At 41.6% G+C, this 18,418-nt stretch overlaps 1 long non-coding RNA gene across 1 annotated transcript; it reads right to left on the bottom strand.

Moving 5' to 3' along the window:
* Positions 1-350: 350 nt before the first annotated feature.
* On the bottom strand, positions 351-12,766 carry LOC134254014 (uncharacterized). Its single transcript, XR_009989222.1, has 3 exons — positions 12,721-12,766; positions 11,759-12,151; positions 351-480 (listed from the first exon to the last, which is right to left on the bottom strand). It is a non-coding gene; the product is annotated as an uncharacterized LOC134254014 (long non-coding RNA).
* Between the last annotated feature and the right edge of the window lie 5,652 nt (positions 12,767-18,418).

Here is an 18,418-nt window from a genome sequence, read left to right as displayed (position 1 = left end):
TTAAAGTTTTAGGAGCAAGTCCATTCCCAAGTAACTATTAGCCCTATCTGAACCAAACTTGCATGGATGATGCATCTAGGAATGTACACTACCAGACTTGCTTCGGATGCTGGATCCGACCTACATTTTCCAGATGAGTGACCAGGTTAAAGTTTTGGAGCAGGTCCATTCCCAAGGAATTATAAGCCCTACCCAGACTAAACTTGCATGGATGATGCATCTATGAATGTACACTACCAGACTTGCTTCGGATGCTGGATCTGACCTACATTTTCCAGATGAGTGACCAGGTTAAAGTTTTTGGAGCAGGTCTATTCCCAAGGAACTATAAGCCCTATCTGAACCAAACTTGCATGGATGATGCATCTAGGGATGTACACTACCAGACTTGCTTTGGATGCTGGATCTGATCTACATTGTCTAGATGAGTGACCAGGTTAAAGTTTTTGGAGCAGGTCCATTCCTCAGGAACTATAAGCCCTATTTGGACCAAACTTGCATGGATGATGCATCTAGGGATGGACACTACCAGACTTGCTTCGGATGCTGGATCTGACCTACATTTTCATTCCCATGTAACTATGAACCCTACCTGAAGCAAACTTGCATGGATGATGTATCTAGGGATGTACACTACCAGACTAGTTTCAGATGCTGGATCTGACCTACATTTTCATTCCCAAGTAACTATAGCTCTATCTGGACCAAACTTGCATGGATGATGTATCTAGGGAGGGACACTACCAGACTTGCTTCGGATGCTGGATCTGACCTACATTTTCATTCCCAAGTAACTATAAGCCCTACCTGAACCAAACTTGCTTGGATGATGTATCTAAGGATGGACACTACCAGACGTGCTTCGGATGCTGGATCTGACCTACATTTTCATTCCCAAGTAACTATAAGCCCTTCCTGAATCAAACTTGCATGGATGATGCATCTAGGGATGGACACTACCAGACTTGCTTCGGATGCTGGATCTGACCTACATTTTTCATTCCCAAGTAACTGTAAGCCCTAGCTAAACCAAACTTGCATGGATGATGTATCTTAGGATGGACACTACCAGGCTTGCTTCGGATGCTGGATCTGACCTACATTTTCATTCCCAAGTAACTATAAGCCCTAGCTAAACCAAACTTGCATGGATGATGCATCTTAGGATGGACACTATCAGACTTGCTTAGGATGCTGGATCTGACCTATATTTTCCATACAAGAGACCAGGTTAAAGTTTTGGGAACAGATCAATCCGAATGAACTTGAAGTCTTTGATATCTGCAGTTTTAACAGTTATGAATATTTGTTTACACAATACATGTTTTTCACACTAAACGCATAGAAATGTGTATATGCCATGTAAAGGGTTAAGCACAACTTGCAAGAATATTGTTGTTGGGATGAATACTTAATATTAAGAAAATATGATGTAGGATTTGCATTACTTAAACTGATAACATTCGTCGAGGTGAGCTTCGTAATCTTTCATTACCTATGTTTATTTTTAGCGCCAATGACAATTCGCAAAACGTAAAAAATAATCAACAGCTTTTTGACTTAGATTCGCAAAAATAAATCGACGTAAAAATGTCCAGATTTAAGGTAGTCCCTTTAAGGATACACCAAAGGCTTTTTTCAAGATTTAAGGTAGTCCCTTTAAGGATACACCAAAGGCTTTTTTCAAGATTTTTGTCGATTTTGAGATTTTTGGCTAGAAAAAAATGCTATCACTGCTTTATAATGCAAGAAAATAAATTCTTGCTGATTATTAAATGGTTTTCTAATTATTTAACAATAATCAAACATAAACACTTACACATGTGAATGTGCCGTTATAGAAGCTTCTGATTTGGTCTGTAACTGCCTGCTTCTGAGCAATAAATCATTGTGACTATTAGGGGAATTCTTCACTAGTGTGGTGGTTTTCGATACCGGGCTTATTTGCCTATGGGTCGAATCCCACTGGTACCCAACAGAAGCACGTTTTCCGGTGTATGAGAGAGGGCGCCAGATTTGTCACTGTGTGCATGGTGTATGCTGTTATTTGCTACATTATTACCTGTTTTTACATACAATAAACAGTGGTAAGTTTACCCTATCGTTTTCCCTCGATCTCGGCTCTATAGCGGAGCGGAAACACGATAAATGGCGCTGCGAGCAGGGTGGTAAGTGTTTACGAGTGGGGAAAAATTATTTCTACAGTGACGACAACGTGGATGGCGCCATTTTGAAAAAGAATAAAATTGATGTGTATTTATGCTATGTTCGCGGTGTTCCGCGGATCATTCATGTTGTAATATGCAGAATTGATTGTTGTTTTTTTCAATTTTTGGTGCGTATCGAGGTACTATTTTTATCATTATGGAAAAAATGCAAACTGTAGGTGTAGGTAGAGGGGGCCGGAGATATCCGGATGGCCGGTACGTCCAGCCTGGGGGAAATGGCCAAGGTAGCCTGGGAAGTACCTCGGGGAATATCGGTAAGGGTAAGGTCCCTAATACAAGCAAGGTGCATTTTGACCCAAAGATGTTCAGTACACCCCGAGGGGAGGGTGCCCCTGTTTATAATGCCACCCGGTATGAGCAAGTTGATATGTCGCTCACTCAGGAGGAGGGTAAGCTTCAGGGTCAAAAAGAGGTAATGTCAATAACAGAACTTGAAAAAAGACAACAAGTACTTGAAGAGGCAGTTGACAATCTACAGGGTATGGTAGATGGTTTAGGCTATGGTCTGGGTGATCTAAGAACTGAGGTTTCTGAGCAGGTAAATTCTTTAAGGGGTGAAGTGTCGCATAGGGTAGATTCTCTTAAAAATGATATAGGATCTCTTGAGACTAGTATGACCGTGCAAGTACAGGGGGTAGGTACCCAGCTGGGGGGAATAACCAGAATGTTGAGCGGTCTGTTGGGTCCCAATAAAACTTGTGAAAGTCAGACATCTACTGTCAGCCTCGCTGCAAGTCAGCCACTTATTTCCAGTAGCCAGGGGAGTCCTTGGGTTCCTGGACAGACAGTACATGGGTCTTCTACATTTAGTGAGGGTGTAGCATTCTCTGGGGGTCCAGGGGGTGTGGGCAGCTCAATTGGATCTGTCTCCGCAGGGGGGCAGGTTAATGCCAGCTTCTCACGGGGTATTGCGGAAGTGTCTGGGACAGAGCCGAGCCATAACTTTACAGCTGGTTATTGTAGCTCAACTGGCCTCGGGTTTGGGTTACCTAGTACCATATTGTCAGACTCGTTACAATCAGGAGGTTTTATTGGTAGTGGAAATGCTGATCAGAGGTCTCAGATAGGGGGTCAAGTTTCTAGAGGTATGGGGGAAGCCCCTGTTCAAATTCCCTTGACCCAAGGTTGCTCCAATGAAATTTGGCAAAATGCCACAGGACCTGGTTATCATGGAACTCCTTCTGGACCACCAATTACGATGGGGAATAGGCAGCCAATTATGTCGCACATGTGGCAGTCAGGTAGTATCCCAAGTCCTACTTTAGCAAGTACACATAGGTCTCCATTACCAAGCCTTATACCACCAGGTAGTAGAAATGGGGTAAGTAGGAGTATACCCACAGAGGTAAAGGGTGTTAAGTACAATGGCGATGTAGAGTGGGGTCCTTTCTACTCTAAATTCTCGACAATTGCTGAGTATCATGGGTGGGGGGACGCTGATTGTTTATGTGCCCTTAGTCTTACCTTGGAGGGTTCAGCATTGAAATATTTTGACATTTTGCGCCGCAGGGGTACCCGGCTTACTTTCCAAGAAGTTATTCTCCGTATGGAAGAAAGATTTGGAAAGATTTCCCTGCGGGCAGCCTCCCAGTTAGAATTTAATTCTATTATGCAAGGACCTGAAGAGCCCATAGAACAATGGGGGGACAGGGTAATGGATACAGCCCAAAAAGCCTTTGGGGGAGGAACCTCACCTGAAATTTTTCAGGAACAATTAATAATGAGGTTTGCTTTAGGATGTAGAGATTGTGAGGCAGGTCAGCAGATCATTAATCACCCACCAAGTACTCTAGAGGAAGCAATCAAGAGGGTTAAGACATTCCAATTAAGTCGACGCGCTATTGTTCGTCGCCAAAAGGCGGTAAGGTCCACTTCTAATGATAGGTCAGTCTCTTATACTAGCTACTCAAGGTCAATCTCACCTGTCAGTCAAAGGTCACCTGAATATGTTGATAGGGGTCGAACGAGTGAAAGGTCTCGGGGTTTAAATGATAGACAAAGTGAGAGCCGAGGTCACAGTCCAAGACAATTTTCAAGGTCACAAGGGTCATCTAGTCCCAGCCGCCTGGTGAATTCAAGGTCAGTTGTGTGTTTTGAGTGTAAGCAGTCGGGACATATAAGGAGAAACTGTCCAAATAGGTTACGGACTCGTAATTCGGTTTCTCCATCCGGGAATACTAGGGGTACAGGTCAAACAGAGCCAAAGGTGTCGGTGCCGACATCTACTGTAAAAAATGTGACATTTGCGGAGAACCCGTCTGTCAATGCAGCCCATGTGATACCGTCTGTGCAGTCTGGTAATAAAGGTGAAAATTCAGGTGCATGGCGTGTTCCAGTAGAGATTGCAGGGTTACAAATAAATGCCACAGTTGACACCGCCGCAGATATAACAATTGTTTCCCAGAAAGTATATGACTCTATGTTACCAAAGCCGCATGTTGTAGAGGAATCAAGCATCAGACTTGCGGGTGAAGGAACTGGTATGAATGCCCAGTTCTTGGGTAAGGTAACGCTTATTATGGGTGGATACGAATTTGAGCATCCGGTTTATGTAGGCCCATTACAGGATGAGATGCTTTTAGGAATTGATTTCCTTAGGGCTCATGATGCACAAATTTCCTGCGAGACTGGAATCTTGCGAATCAAAGAAATAACAGGTACAATTAAGATGTTTGCTGAGGGTCCATGGCAAGTGCTCAATGCTATATCTTCCCGTAGGGTGCGGATTCCTCCACACACTGCTCAAGTAATAGAGTGCCACCTAGATGCTGAGATGCCAGATTTCATCATTGAACCAGTTAGTGTTTTCCCCTCTGGCATTGTTGCCTCTAGAACTTATAACGCCGCAGGGAAAGTAGGTAAGCTGTGTGTCATGAACCTAACTGACAGAAGTCATATTATTAAAACAGGAAGTGTTGTTGGGGAAGCAACAGCAGCTCATGCAGTCAGGGAAGGTGAGCCCTCATTGCGTCGGGTGTTAACAGAGGGGCAAAAGGATTGTGAACATGTTAGTTCAATAATCAGGGATTTAGAGAAGAATGCGCCAACAGAAGTGCGCAAGGAGGCGGTTGACCTAGTCACTGAATTTTCAGATGTTTTTGCTATCAATGACCTTGACCTGGGTAATTTCTCAGAAATAGAGCATTGCATTGATACAAGTGATGCACGCCCTATTAAGCAGCGGATGCGCAGAACTCCTGCTGTTTTTCAGGGGGAGGAAGAGGGCCACTTGGATAAAATGCTGGAAGCTGGAGTAATCCAGCCGTCTACTTCTGATTGGGCTTCAGCACCAGTCCTTGTCCGTAAAAAAGATGGAAGCGTGAGATGGTGCGTTGACTATCGCGCACTGAATAAGGTTACCATCAAAGACAGTTATCCTTTGCCGCTAATAGAGGAATGTATGGACACTCTAGCAGGAAATAAATATTTTTCTAAATTAGATGCCAATGCAGCTTACTGGCAAATAAAACTCAAGCCTGAGGACCGGAAGAAAACGGCTTTTATAACTAAGTATGGCCTATTTGAGTTCACGCGGATGGGGTTTGGCTTGTGTAATGCCCCCGCCACATTTGCCAGGGCAATAAATTTGGTATTGCACCGCCTAAATTGGAAGATAGCACTTGCTTTCCTTGATGATGTTCTGGTGTTAGGGAGAACAGAACGAGATCATTTGAACAATTTGCGCCAGGTATTTGAGCGTTTCCGCAAATTTGGACTGAAGTTCAAGCCCCGCAAGTGTGAGCTTTTTCGTCCTAAAGTTGAGTTCTTGGGTCGCACTGTGAGTCAAGAGGGTGTTGAAATGGGAGACCAGTATATGGAGGCAGTACGTGAATGGCCAATACCTCACGATGTAAAGGCAGTTGAGAAATTTTTAGGGTTTGCCAACTACCATAGAAGTTTTATCCCTGGATTCTCACAAATAGCTGCTCCACTATATGATTTGACTGGGAAAAAGGGTTTCCACTGGGACACAGAGCAACAGGAAGCCTTTGATAAACTGATTAGTTTATTGCTCAAGCCACCTGTTTTAGCAATACCGACAAGTTCAGGGCATTTCATTCTTGATACAGATGCCTCCGATTTCGCAGTTGGCGGTGAGCTTAGTCAGGTCCAAGATGGACATGAGAGGACAATAGGATATGGCAGTGCAGTACTCTCAACAGAGCAACGCCGTTATTGCACTACCCGTAAAGAACTTTTAGCTGTAATCAAGTTTACTCGCCAGTTTCGACACTATTTGCTTGGTCGCGAGTTTACAGTCAGAACTGATCACCACAGTCTGGTGTGGCTTATGAACTTTAAACAGCCACAGAACCAGATTGCTCGCTGGCTTGAAGAACTCAGTCAATATAACATGCGGATAGTGCACCGCTCTGGTAAAAAGCATATTAATGCTGATGCCTTGTCACGAAGTATTGCTGATGATTGTCAGAGTTACTCATCCAAAGTTCAACTCCAGGATTTACCCTGTGGAGGCTGCAAATATTGCCGCAGAGCTCACGAGCGTTGGCATGAGTTCAGTACTGACATTGATGATGTTATACCCTTAGCACAATTGTTTGAAGAGGGCCCTAGCTTAAGTACATCTAGCAATGGGTATGTAAAGCCTCTTGACTTGAAGGTACAGGAGTTGTTAGCATCTGGGACTCAAGACGTTTTGAGTCATGGCATAAAGAACTCTGATTTTCCGTCAGTGCATTTTGTAGTTTCAAATGAAAATGAGGGAACATCATTAGAAATAGACATGTCTGATGGAGATAGGTCTGTTTGTCAGATATCAAAAGGATGCGAGAAGGACAGTCAGCCAGAAAGGGAAGGAATTTCACTGTCTTCTTTCAATGCAGAGGACATGGCTAAACAACAGCAAGCAGATGAGTCTATGACATTCCTAAGAGCCTACTTAAAGTCAGGAATTTTGCCAAGCGAGGGGGAATTGATGATTTCCAGCCCGGAGACAAAGTGTTATGTGCTTGAGCGAGACTGTTTTCTGCTAGATGAGAATGGTGTGATTTGGCGAAAACCAGAAATGGAACAAGATGCTCCAAGACTTTTGATTCCAAAAGTAAACCGAGAAGAGATTCTATATCTATGCCACGATATACCATCTTCGGGACATCAGGGTATTCAACGTTCTAAAGAGAGGTTGAAGACAAAGTTCTATTGGTGGCGGATGGCCGCAGATATGAAACAGTATGTGCTGACGTGCGACATCTGTTGTAGAAATAAAAGAGGTCCATTACCAAACAGAGCTGCTTTAAAGAGCTATCAAGCAGGTAGTCCAATGGAAAAAGTCCATCTCGATTTTCTTGGACCTTTGCCTCGAACAGAACAGGGAAATGAATATATACTGATGCTAGTAGACAGCTTTACCAAATGGGTGGAGTGCGTACCATTGCCTTCGCAGACAGCGGAAGTTACTGCTAGAGCTGCAATAAATGATTTCTTTGCTCGGTTTGGATATCCGTATGAAATATTTACTGACCAGGGAAGGAACTTTGAGAGCGAATTGTTTTGTAGAATTTGTGAAACATTGAGAATACACAAAGCTCGCACGACACCATATAGACCATCTGGAAATGGCCAGGTTGAGCGTTATAATCGCACACTCATGGATGCTGTGCGCTGTTATGTTGATGGTCAACCTAAGAGCTGGGACCAATATTTAGGTACTTTGGCTGGAGCATTGCGGTCAGCAGTTAACCGCCATACTGGTTATACACCAAACAGACTTATGCTGGGCAGGGAGGTAAACATCCCAGCAACTTTGATGTACAGCCCACCTCCTACTGAATTTTTTCAAAATGGGGAGGAGGGTGAGGTAGATAAGTATGTGCGGGAACTAGAGCAGAATATGCAGAAAGCACATGAGCTTGCAAGAAAAAAGTTAAAATCTGCTCAGAAGTCGATGAAAAGGGCACATGACCTAAGAATGAGGACAGGTAAGTTCAAGGTTGGTGACCTTGTATATTGGCGCCGCAATGCGGGTAAGAAGGTCGAGTCAATGTGGATGGGTCCAGGAATTATAGTTCAACTAAAGTCTGACACTGTATATGCTGTAAAGGCACGTCGTGAGATAAAAATCATGCATCATGACAAACTGAAAAAGTGTGAAGCACGAAATTTACCTAAATGGTTAGTTGAGTTCAGAGAACAGTTGCAAGGTGAGGTAAACAGTGATGACCAGCTGGAAAATGAAGGTGAGTCAGACTTGCCAGGCAACCACCCTACTGTCAAGGACAGTGCAGCAGTGGAAACAGAGATAAGACATCAAAGTGGTCCGTATATGGGTACTAGGGCACGTAGTAGATCTAGAATGGGAACTGGTGAGTCGGTGGTGTCTGAACATGTTAAACATCGAAAGCAAAACCGTATCATTTCATAGATAACGTAAGTAATGCCTTCGCGCCTTCTTTTTTTTTGGCATGCCACTACTAGGTATATTACGTATGTTATCTGTACATATATCTACAACCTGAATGATTATAGATCGTGAAAAACATGTTCTCTGTTACACTGTATTTTTTATCTTTTAACATTTCATTTCAGTAGGTCGTACTTTATCTTAAAGCCATATATGGCGTATGTACAATGAAAATTATTAGACTAAACTTATAAGAACTTATTATTTGAATCATTACTTTATATAAAGATAGAACTTTTCCGTAAATTACACAATCTAAGTCAATTGCGTTATAAAGATATCACAATTTGATTTGGATTCTCGGAATTTTCTCCGACTCGGAAGAAAATACAAAAGATTTAAATAACACATTACAGAGAAGATAAAATTGTATTATTAGATGAAACGAGGTGTTCTCCGTGTTTAGAATTGTATGAAAAGCTTTAATTTAAATGTGTTAACTGTATTTCTTTACTTAATTTTGTATTTTTCAAAAATATATTTTTTTGATCAGTTACGCCATATATGCTTTAAAAGTTAGCTGTTGTTAAAGAAAGTTTTTTAAAAGTTCAAAAGCGTAAAATTTAAATAAAAGGCGTAATAGCGTAATTGTATTGTAAAAAGCGGAAGAATTACGCCAAAAGCGGAAGGGTAGGCAGGTCTGGAAGAGAATGAATGAAAGACGTGGAAGCAGTACGGCTAAACCTGAAGTCAAGAACTTAAAGGAACTCAAATCAAATTTTCTCAGTTAAATCGAAGAACCTGTTACAAAATATGAAATCCCTCCACAGCTTGTAATTAACTTTGACCACACTGGTGTTCAGCTATTTCCTATTAGAGGGTGGACAATGGCGGAGAAGGGGTGTGACAAAGGAAACATCGTTGGCTTGGACGACAAACTTGAAATCATAGGTAAGAATAATTATATAATTACGAATGACAATTATTAAATCATAATTAATATGGTTAATTTATTTTAAGCAATGCATCTTACTCAATACTGCATGTTTAAAAAAAAATACAGGAGTTATGGCCAAAGCTTTGAGCGGAGATATTCTGCCACTGCAAGTAATTTATAGAGGGAAAACATTTGCTTGTCATGCAAAATATAATTTTCCTAGAGACTGGGACGTTACTCTCACAGATAATCATTGGACGAACAAAGAAATTACTTTTCGTTATCTTGACAAGATCATCATACCATACGTAAACAAAGTGAGAGATAAACTAGACTTCCTTTGCGCCAAAAGGCTCTGATCAGCTTAGACATTTTTAGTGCACAACGTTCCGAGGAATTGAGAGATCGAATGAAATCAGGATTTAGTTTATGTGTACGTCCCACAGAACTGTACCTCTGTGATAAATGTGAAATGTTAATTGCGTTGTCATGTTTACAATGTGCGATATTTCTTGTCTCATACTTTGTTGTGACATGTCGAGGAAATTCGAACTGGTATTGATGCATGATTACTGTATAAATGCATATTATATTTATTAATTTCGATGTTAATCATATTCATTTTTACATACTTAATTACCTCTATTCATATGATTACGTCTATTAGATTACGTCTATTATTGTGGAAAACTACAACTTGTATCCAAAACTGTGAAGAAAGATGTTTTGACTTTACCGGGAAATCACATGTTTTCATACTGCAATCCCGATCCCGATCGAACATGATTTGTATAAAGAATTTCGTATTTATTCTGTACTTTGACTCGAGTACTGTTTTCTTGTAGTAATGTTATGTATTTAAAATAAATATTATCGTATTTTTATTACCGTTTTAATGATACAAGTTGTGTATTGTAAATATGTAGGTATTGCTATGACCTAGTTACCTAGATACCTTTGTATAACATACGGGTTCTTGTGATATAGAGGTACGGCAGCCGTTAAGGGTGACAATCTATTATTGTTGAAAGGTATTTTTTATTAGTTTTTAAGTACTTAAATGATATTGTAATATTATAGAAAGGATTTTTAACGAATGTTATAGTGAATAGGGATTTTTATTACATTGTTCAATATTTTTTAAAGGAAAATATCTAAATTTAAACCTGAAAATATTATATTTCATATTTTATGTTCTAAATGAATAGTTCATATTAATTGATATAATATTTGTGTCTTTTCTAACGTTTTTGAATTTAAATACACATAACAAATTCAGCAAACGCAATAACCTCAGAACTTCAACCAATGGACTTGAGTGTTCAAAAGATTGTTAAAGACCACATGCGTGAACAGTTTGAAACGTGGTATGCTGAAAAGGTCGCAGCGAAACTGGTTATGAATTGGATATTAATCTTGTAATGTCCGTTCTCAAACCACTCAGTGCAAAGTGGCTTGATTCATCCATATCATACCTAAAGAGAAACCAAAAGAAAGTTTACAGCGGTTTCAAGAAAGGTTGGATTTCAGACGCGCTGAAAATCTCATTTGAATTTTATTGATAAATTTGTGTTCCCATACTGGACCATTTCAACAAAATTTTAATTTAATCTTAACCAGGAAATATTTTAATTTGAATTTTTAAGGTAAGTTAAAGATGACACCGTTTTCATTTATTTTATGTAAATGCATGATTTAATAAAAAAGAGTTTAGATGTTTTATCTCTACTCATATTTCATCTGATAATTGAATGTTGGTGTTGTTTTACTAGTATATTTCTGTATGTACATGTGTAATTTATTGTATCTACATCTGAATCTAGATAGAATGCTCTATATTGTCCAACGGACCTGGTTAACGATAGAATTCGTTCCGAGTATTCACAGTTTTGCAAAATAAACACGGGCGATAACTCGAACTCGTGTGCATTTTCCACAAACAATCAAGAGTTCCAAACGTAAACATGGCGTGTAAATTTGAGGTGAGAAAATAAGTTAAATCTTCGTCTTTATTTGGATTTATATTTTAGGTTAAAAGGCATAAACAATCTCAAAAAGGTCTATAATTTTTGGAAGTTATTTTCATTGCAGTTCCTTTTGTCTTCTTAAAAATTGTTCCGGAACGAGTCAGACTTTTTTTTGTCACATTGCAAAGTATATTGGTGGTATTCTAACTCTGCTTACTAATGTGAAACAAACTGTTATGAAAATTTAAAGTGCTTTTTAGCTCACCTCGACGAAGTCGAGATGAGCTTATGCTATACCCCCGGCGTTGGCGTCGGCGTCCCAGGTTAAAGTTTTAGGAGCAAGTCCATTCCCAAGTAACTATTAGCCCTATCTGAACCAAACTTGCATGGATGATGCATCTAGGAATGTACACTACCAGACTTGCTTCGGATGCTGGATCCGACCTACATTTTCCAGATGAGTGACCAGGTTAAAGTTTTGGAGCAGGTCCATTCCCAAGGAATTATAAGCCCTACCCAGACTAAACTTGCATGGATGATGCATCTATGAATGTACACTACCAGACTTGCTTCGGATGCTGGATCTGACCTACATTTTCCAGATGAGTGACCAGGTTAAAGTTTTTGGAGCAGGTCTATTCCCAAGGAACTATAAGCCCTATCTGAACCAAACTTGCATGGATGATGCATCTAGGGATGTACACTACCAGACTTGCTTTGGATGCTGGATCTGATCTACATTGTCTAGATGAGTGACCAGGTTAAAGTTTTTGGAGCAGGTCCATTCCTCAGGAACTATAAGCCCTATTTGGACCAAACTTGCATGGATGATGCATCTAGGGATGGACACTACCAGACTTGCTTCGGATGCTGGATCTGACCTACATTTTCATTCCCATGTAACTATGAACCCTACCTGAAGCAAACTTGCATGGATGATGTATCTAGGGATGTACACTACCAGACTAGTTTCAGATGCTGGATCTGACCTACATTTTCATTCCCAAGTAACTATAGCTCTATCTGGACCAAACTTGCATGGATGATGTATCTAGGGAGGGACACTACCAGACTTGCTTCGGATGCTGGATCTGACCTACATTTTCATTCCCAAGTAACTATAAGCCCTACCTGAACCAAACTTGCTTGGATGATGTATCTAAGGATGGACACTACCAGACGTGCTTCGGATGCTGGATCTGACCTACATTTTCATTCCCAAGTAACTATAAGCCCTTCCTGAATCAAACTTGCATGGATGATGCATCTAGGGATGGACACTACCAGACTTGCTTCGGATGCTGGATCTGACCTACATTTTTCATTCCCAAGTAACTGTAAGCCCTAGCTAAACCAAACTTGCATGGATGATGTATCTTAGGATGGACACTACCAGGCTTGCTTCGGATGCTGGATCTGACCTACATTTTCATTCCCAAGTAACTATAAGCCCTAGCTAAACCAAACTTGCATGGATGATGCATCTTAGGATGGACACTATCAGACTTGCTTAGGATGCTGGATCTGACCTATATTTTCCATACAAGAGACCAGGTTAAAGTTTTGGGAACAGATCAATCCGAATGAACTTGAAGTCTTTGATATCTGCAGTTTTAACAGTTATGAATATTTGTTTACACAATACATGTTTTTCACACTAAACGCATAGAAATGTGTATATGCCATGTAAAGGGTTAAGCACAACTTGCAAGAATATTGTTGTTGGGATGAATACTTAATATTAAGAAAATATGATGTAGGATTTGCATTACTTAAACTGATAACATTCGTCGAGGTGAGCTTCGTAATCTTTCATTACCTATGTTTATTTTTAGCGCCAATGACAATTCGCAAAACGTAAAAAATAATCAACAGCTTTTTGACTTAGATTCGCAAAAATAAATCGACGTAAAAATGTCCAGATTTAAGGTAGTCCCTTTAAGGATACACCAAAGGCTTTTTTCAAGATTTAAGGTAGTCCCTTTAAGGATACACCAAAGGCTTTTTTCAAGATTTTTGTCGATTTTGAGATTTTTGGCTAGAAAAAAATGCTATCACTGCTTTATAATGCAAGAAAATAAATTCTTGCTGATTATTAAATGGTTTTCTAATTATTTAACAATAATCAAACATAAACACTTACACATGTGAATGTGCCGTTATAGAAGCTTCTGATTTGGTCTGTAACTGCCTGCTTCTGAGCAATAAATCATTGTGACTATTAGGGGAATTCTTCACTAGTGTGGTGGTTTTCGATACCGGGCTTATTTGCCTATGGGTCGAATCCCACTGGTACCCAACAGAAGCACGTTTTCCGGTGTATGAGAGAGGGCGCCAGATTTGTCACTGTGTGCATGGTGTATGCTGTTATTTGCTACATTATTACCTGTTTTTACATACAATAAACAGTGGTAAGTTTACCCTATCGTTTTCCCTCGATCTCGGCTCTATAGCGGAGCGGAAACACGATAAATGGCGCTGCGAGCAGGGTGGTAAGTGTTTACGAGTGGGGAAAAATTATTTCTACAGTGACGACAACGTGGATGGCGCCATTTTGAAAAAGAATAAAATTGATGTGTATTTATGCTATGTTCGCGGTGTTCCGCGGATCATTCATGTTGTAATATGCAGAATTGATTGTTGTTTTTCCAATGTTTGGTGCGTGTTGAGGTATTATTTTTATTATAATGGAAAAAATGCAAACTGCAGGTGTTGGTAGAGGGGACCGAAGATATCCCGATATCCAGCCTGGGGGAAATGGCCAAGGTAGCCTGGGAAGTACCTCGGGGAATATTGGTAAGGGAAAGGTCCCTAATACTAGCAAGGTGCATTTTGACCCTGAGATGTTCAGTACACCCCGAGGGGAGGGTGCCCCTGTTTATAATGTCACCCAGTATGAGCAAGTTGATATGTCACTCACTCAGGAGGGGGGTAAGCTTCAGGGTCAAAAAGGGTTATTTTTAATAACCGAACTTGAGAAACGACAACAAGTACTTGAGGAAGCATTTGACAATCTACAGGATAGGGTAGATGGTTTAGGTTATGATCTGGGTGATCTAAGAAATGAGGTTTCTGGGCAAGTAAACTCTTTAAGGGGTGAAGTGTCGCAGAGGGTAGATTCCTTTAAAAATGGTATAGGATCTCTTGAGACGAGTATGACCATGCAAGTACAGGGGGTAGGTACCCAGCTGGGGGGAATAACCAGAATGTTGAGCGGTCTGTTGGGTCCCAATAAAACTTGTGAAAGTCAGACATCTACTGTCAGCCTCGCTGCAAGTCAGCCACTTATTTCCAGTAGCCAGGGGAGTCCTTGGGTTCCTGGACAGACAGTACATGGGTCTTCTACATTTAGTGAGGGTGTAGCATTCTCTGGGGGTCCAGGGGGTGTGGGCAGCTCCCTTGGCTCTGTCTCCGCAGGGGGGCAGGTTAATGCCAGCTTCTCACGGGGTATTGCGGAAGTGTCTGGGACAGAGCCGAGCCATAACTTTACAGCTGGTTATTGTAGCTCAACTGGCCTCGGGTTTGGGTTACCTAGTACCATATTGTCAGACTCGTTACAATCAGGAGGTTTTATTGGTAGTGGAAATGCTGATCAGAGGTCTCAGATAGGGGGTCAAGTTTCTAGAGGTATGGGGGAAGCCCCTGTTCAAATGCCCTTGACCCAAGGTTGCTCCAATGAAATTTGGCAAAATGCCACAGGACCTGGTTATCATGGAACTCCTTTTGGACCACCAATTACGATGGGGAATAGGCAGCCAATTATGTCGCACATGTGGCAGTCAGGTAGTATCCCAAGTCCTACTTTAGCAAGTACACATAGGTCTCCATTACCAAGCCTTATACCACCAGGTAGTAGAAATGGGGTAAGTAGGAGTATACCCACAGAGGTAAAGGGTGTTAAGTACAATGGCGATGTAGAGTGGGGTCCTTTCTACTCTAAATTCTCGACAATTGCTGAGTATCATGGGTGGGGGGACGCTGATTGTTTATTTGCCCTTAGTCTTACCTTGGAGGGTTCAGCATTGAAATATTTTGACATTTTGCGCCGCAGGGGTACCCGGCTTACTTTCCAAGAAGTTATTCTCCGTATGGAAGAAAGATTTGGAAAGATTTCCCTGCGGGCAGCCTCCCAGTTAGAATTTAATTCTATTATGCAAGGACCTGAAGAGCCCATAGAACAATGGGGGGACAGGGTAATGGATACAGCCCAAAAAGCCTTTGGGGGAGGAACCTCACCTGAAATTTTTCAGGAACAATTAATAATGAGGTTTGCTTTAGGATGTAGAGATTGTGAGGCAGGTCAGCAGATCATTAATCACCCACCAAGTACTCTAGAGGAAGCAATCAAGAGGGTTAAGACATTCCAATTAAGTCGACGCGCTATTGTTCGTCGCCAAAAGGTGGTGAGGTCCACTTCTAATGATAGGTCAGTCTCTGATACTTGCTACTCAAGGTCAATCTCACCTGTCAGTCAAAGGTCACCTGAATATGTTGATAGGGGTCGAACGAGTGAAAGGTCTCGGGGTTTAAATGATAGACAAAGTGAGAGCCGAGGTCACAGTCCAAGACAATTTTCAAGGTCACAAGGGTCATCTAGTCCCAGCCGCCTGGTGAATTCAAGGTCAGTTGTGTGTTTTGAGTGTAAGCAGTCGGGACATATAAGGAGAAACTGTCCAAATAGGTTACGGACTCGTAATTCGGTTTCTCCATCCGGGAATAATAGGGGTACAGGTCAAACAGAGCCAAAGGTGTCGGTGCCGACATCTACTGTAAAAAATGTGACATTTGCGGAGAACCCGTCTGTCAATGCAGCCCATGTGATACCGTCTGTGCAGTCTGGTAATAAAGGTGAAAATTCAGGTGCATGGCGTGTTCCAGTAGAGATTGCAGGGTTACAAATAAATGCCACAGTTGACACAGCCGCAGATATAACAATTGTTTCCCAGAAAGTATATGACTCTATGTTACCAAAGCCGCATGTTGTAGAGGAATCAAGCATCAGACTTGCGGGTGAAGGAACTGGTATGAATGCCCAGTTCTTGGGTAAGGTAACGCTTATTATGGGTGGATACGAATTTGAGCATCCGGTTTATGTAGGCCCATTACAGGATGAGATGCTTTTAGGAATTGATTTCCTTAGGGCTCATGATGCACAAATTTCCTGCGAGACTGGAATCTTGCGAATCAAAGAAATAACAGGTACAATTAAGATGTTTGCTGAGGGTCCATGGCAAGTGCTCAATGCTATATCTTCCCGTCGGGTGCGGATTCCTCCACACACTGCCCAAGTAATAGAGTGCCATCTAGATGCTGAGATGCCAGATTTCATCATTGAACCAGTTAGTGTTTTCCCCTCTGGCATTGTTGCTTCTAGAACTTATAATGCCTCAGGGAAAGTAGGTAAGCTGTGTGTCATGAACCTAACTGACAGAAGTCATATTATTAAAACAGGAAGTGTTGTTGGGGAAGCAACAGCAGCTCATGCAGTCAGGGAAGGTGAGCCCTCATTGCGTCGGGTGTTAACAGAGGGGCAAAAGGATTGTGAACATGTTAGTTCAATAATCAGGGATTTAGAGAAGAATGCGCCAACAGAAGTGCGCAAGGAGGCGGTTGACCTAGTCACTGAATTTTCAGATGTTTTTGCTATCAATGACCTTGACCTGGGTAATTTCTCAGAAATAGAGCATTGCATTGATACAAGTGATGCACGCCCTATTAAGCAGCGGATGCGCAGAACTCCTGCTGTTTTTCAGGGGGAGGAAGAGGGCCACTTGGATAAAATGCTGGAAGCTGGAGTAATCCAGCCGTCTACTTCTGATTGGGCTTCAGCACCAGTCCTTGTCCGTAAAAAAGATGGAAGCGTGAGATGGTGCGTTGACTATCGCGCACTGAATAAGGTTACCATCAAAGACAGTTATCCTTTGCCGCTAATAGAGGAATGTATGGACACTCTAGCGGGAAATAAATATTTTTCTAAATTAGATGCCAATGCAGCTTACTGGCAAATAAAACTCAAGCCTGAGGACCGGAAGAAAACGGCTTTTATAACTAAGTATGGCCTATTTGAGTTCACGCGGATGGGGTTTGGCTTGTGTAATGCCCCCGCCACATTTGCCAGGGCAATAAATTTGGTATTGCACCGCCTAAATTGGAAGATAGCACTTGCTTTCCTTGATGATGTTCTGGTGTTAGGGAGAACAGAACGAGATCATTTGAACAATTTGCGCCAGGTATTTGAGCGTTTCCGCAAATTTGGACTGAAGTTCAAGCCCCGCAAGTGTGAGCTTTTTCGTCCTAAAGTTGAGTTCTTGGGTCGCACTGTGAGTCAAGAGGGTGTTGAAATGGGAGACCAGTATATGGAGGCAGTACGTGAATGGCCAATACCTCACGATGTAAAGGCAGTTGAGAAATTTTTAGGGTTTGCCAACTACCATAGAAGTTTTATCCCTGGATTCTCACAAATAGCTGCTCCACTATATGATTTGACTGGGAAAAAGGGTTTCCACTGGGACACAGAGCAACAGGAAGCCTTTGATAAACTGATTAGTTTATTGCTCAAGCCACCTGTTTTAGCAATACCGACATGTTCAGGGCATTTCATTCTTGATACAGATGCCTCCGATTTCGCAGTTGGCGGTGAGCTTAGTCAGGTCCAAGATGGACATGAGAGGACAATAGGATATGGCAGTGCAGTACTCTCAACAGAGCAACGCCGTTATTGCACTACCCGTAAAGAACTTTTAGCTGTAATCAAGTTTACTCGCCAGTTTCGACACTATTTGCTTGGTCGCGAGTTTACAGTCAGAACTGATCACCACAGTCTGGTGTGGCTTATGAACTTTAAACAGCCACAGAACCAGATTGCTCGCTGGCTTGAAGAACTCAGTCAATATAACATGCGGATAGTGCACCGCTCTGGAAAAGC

The sequence above is a fragment of the Saccostrea cucullata genome, unplaced genomic scaffold, assembly GCF_032062105.1.
Source record: "Saccostrea cucullata isolate Sc308-1 unplaced genomic scaffold, CSIRO_AGI_Scuc_v1 ctg4770, whole genome shotgun sequence".
Lineage (NCBI taxonomy): Eukaryota > Metazoa > Mollusca > Bivalvia > Ostreida > Ostreidae > Saccostrea > Saccostrea cuccullata.
Note: the sequence above shows the minus strand (reverse complement) of the source record. Positions and strands in the feature narration are given on the sequence as shown.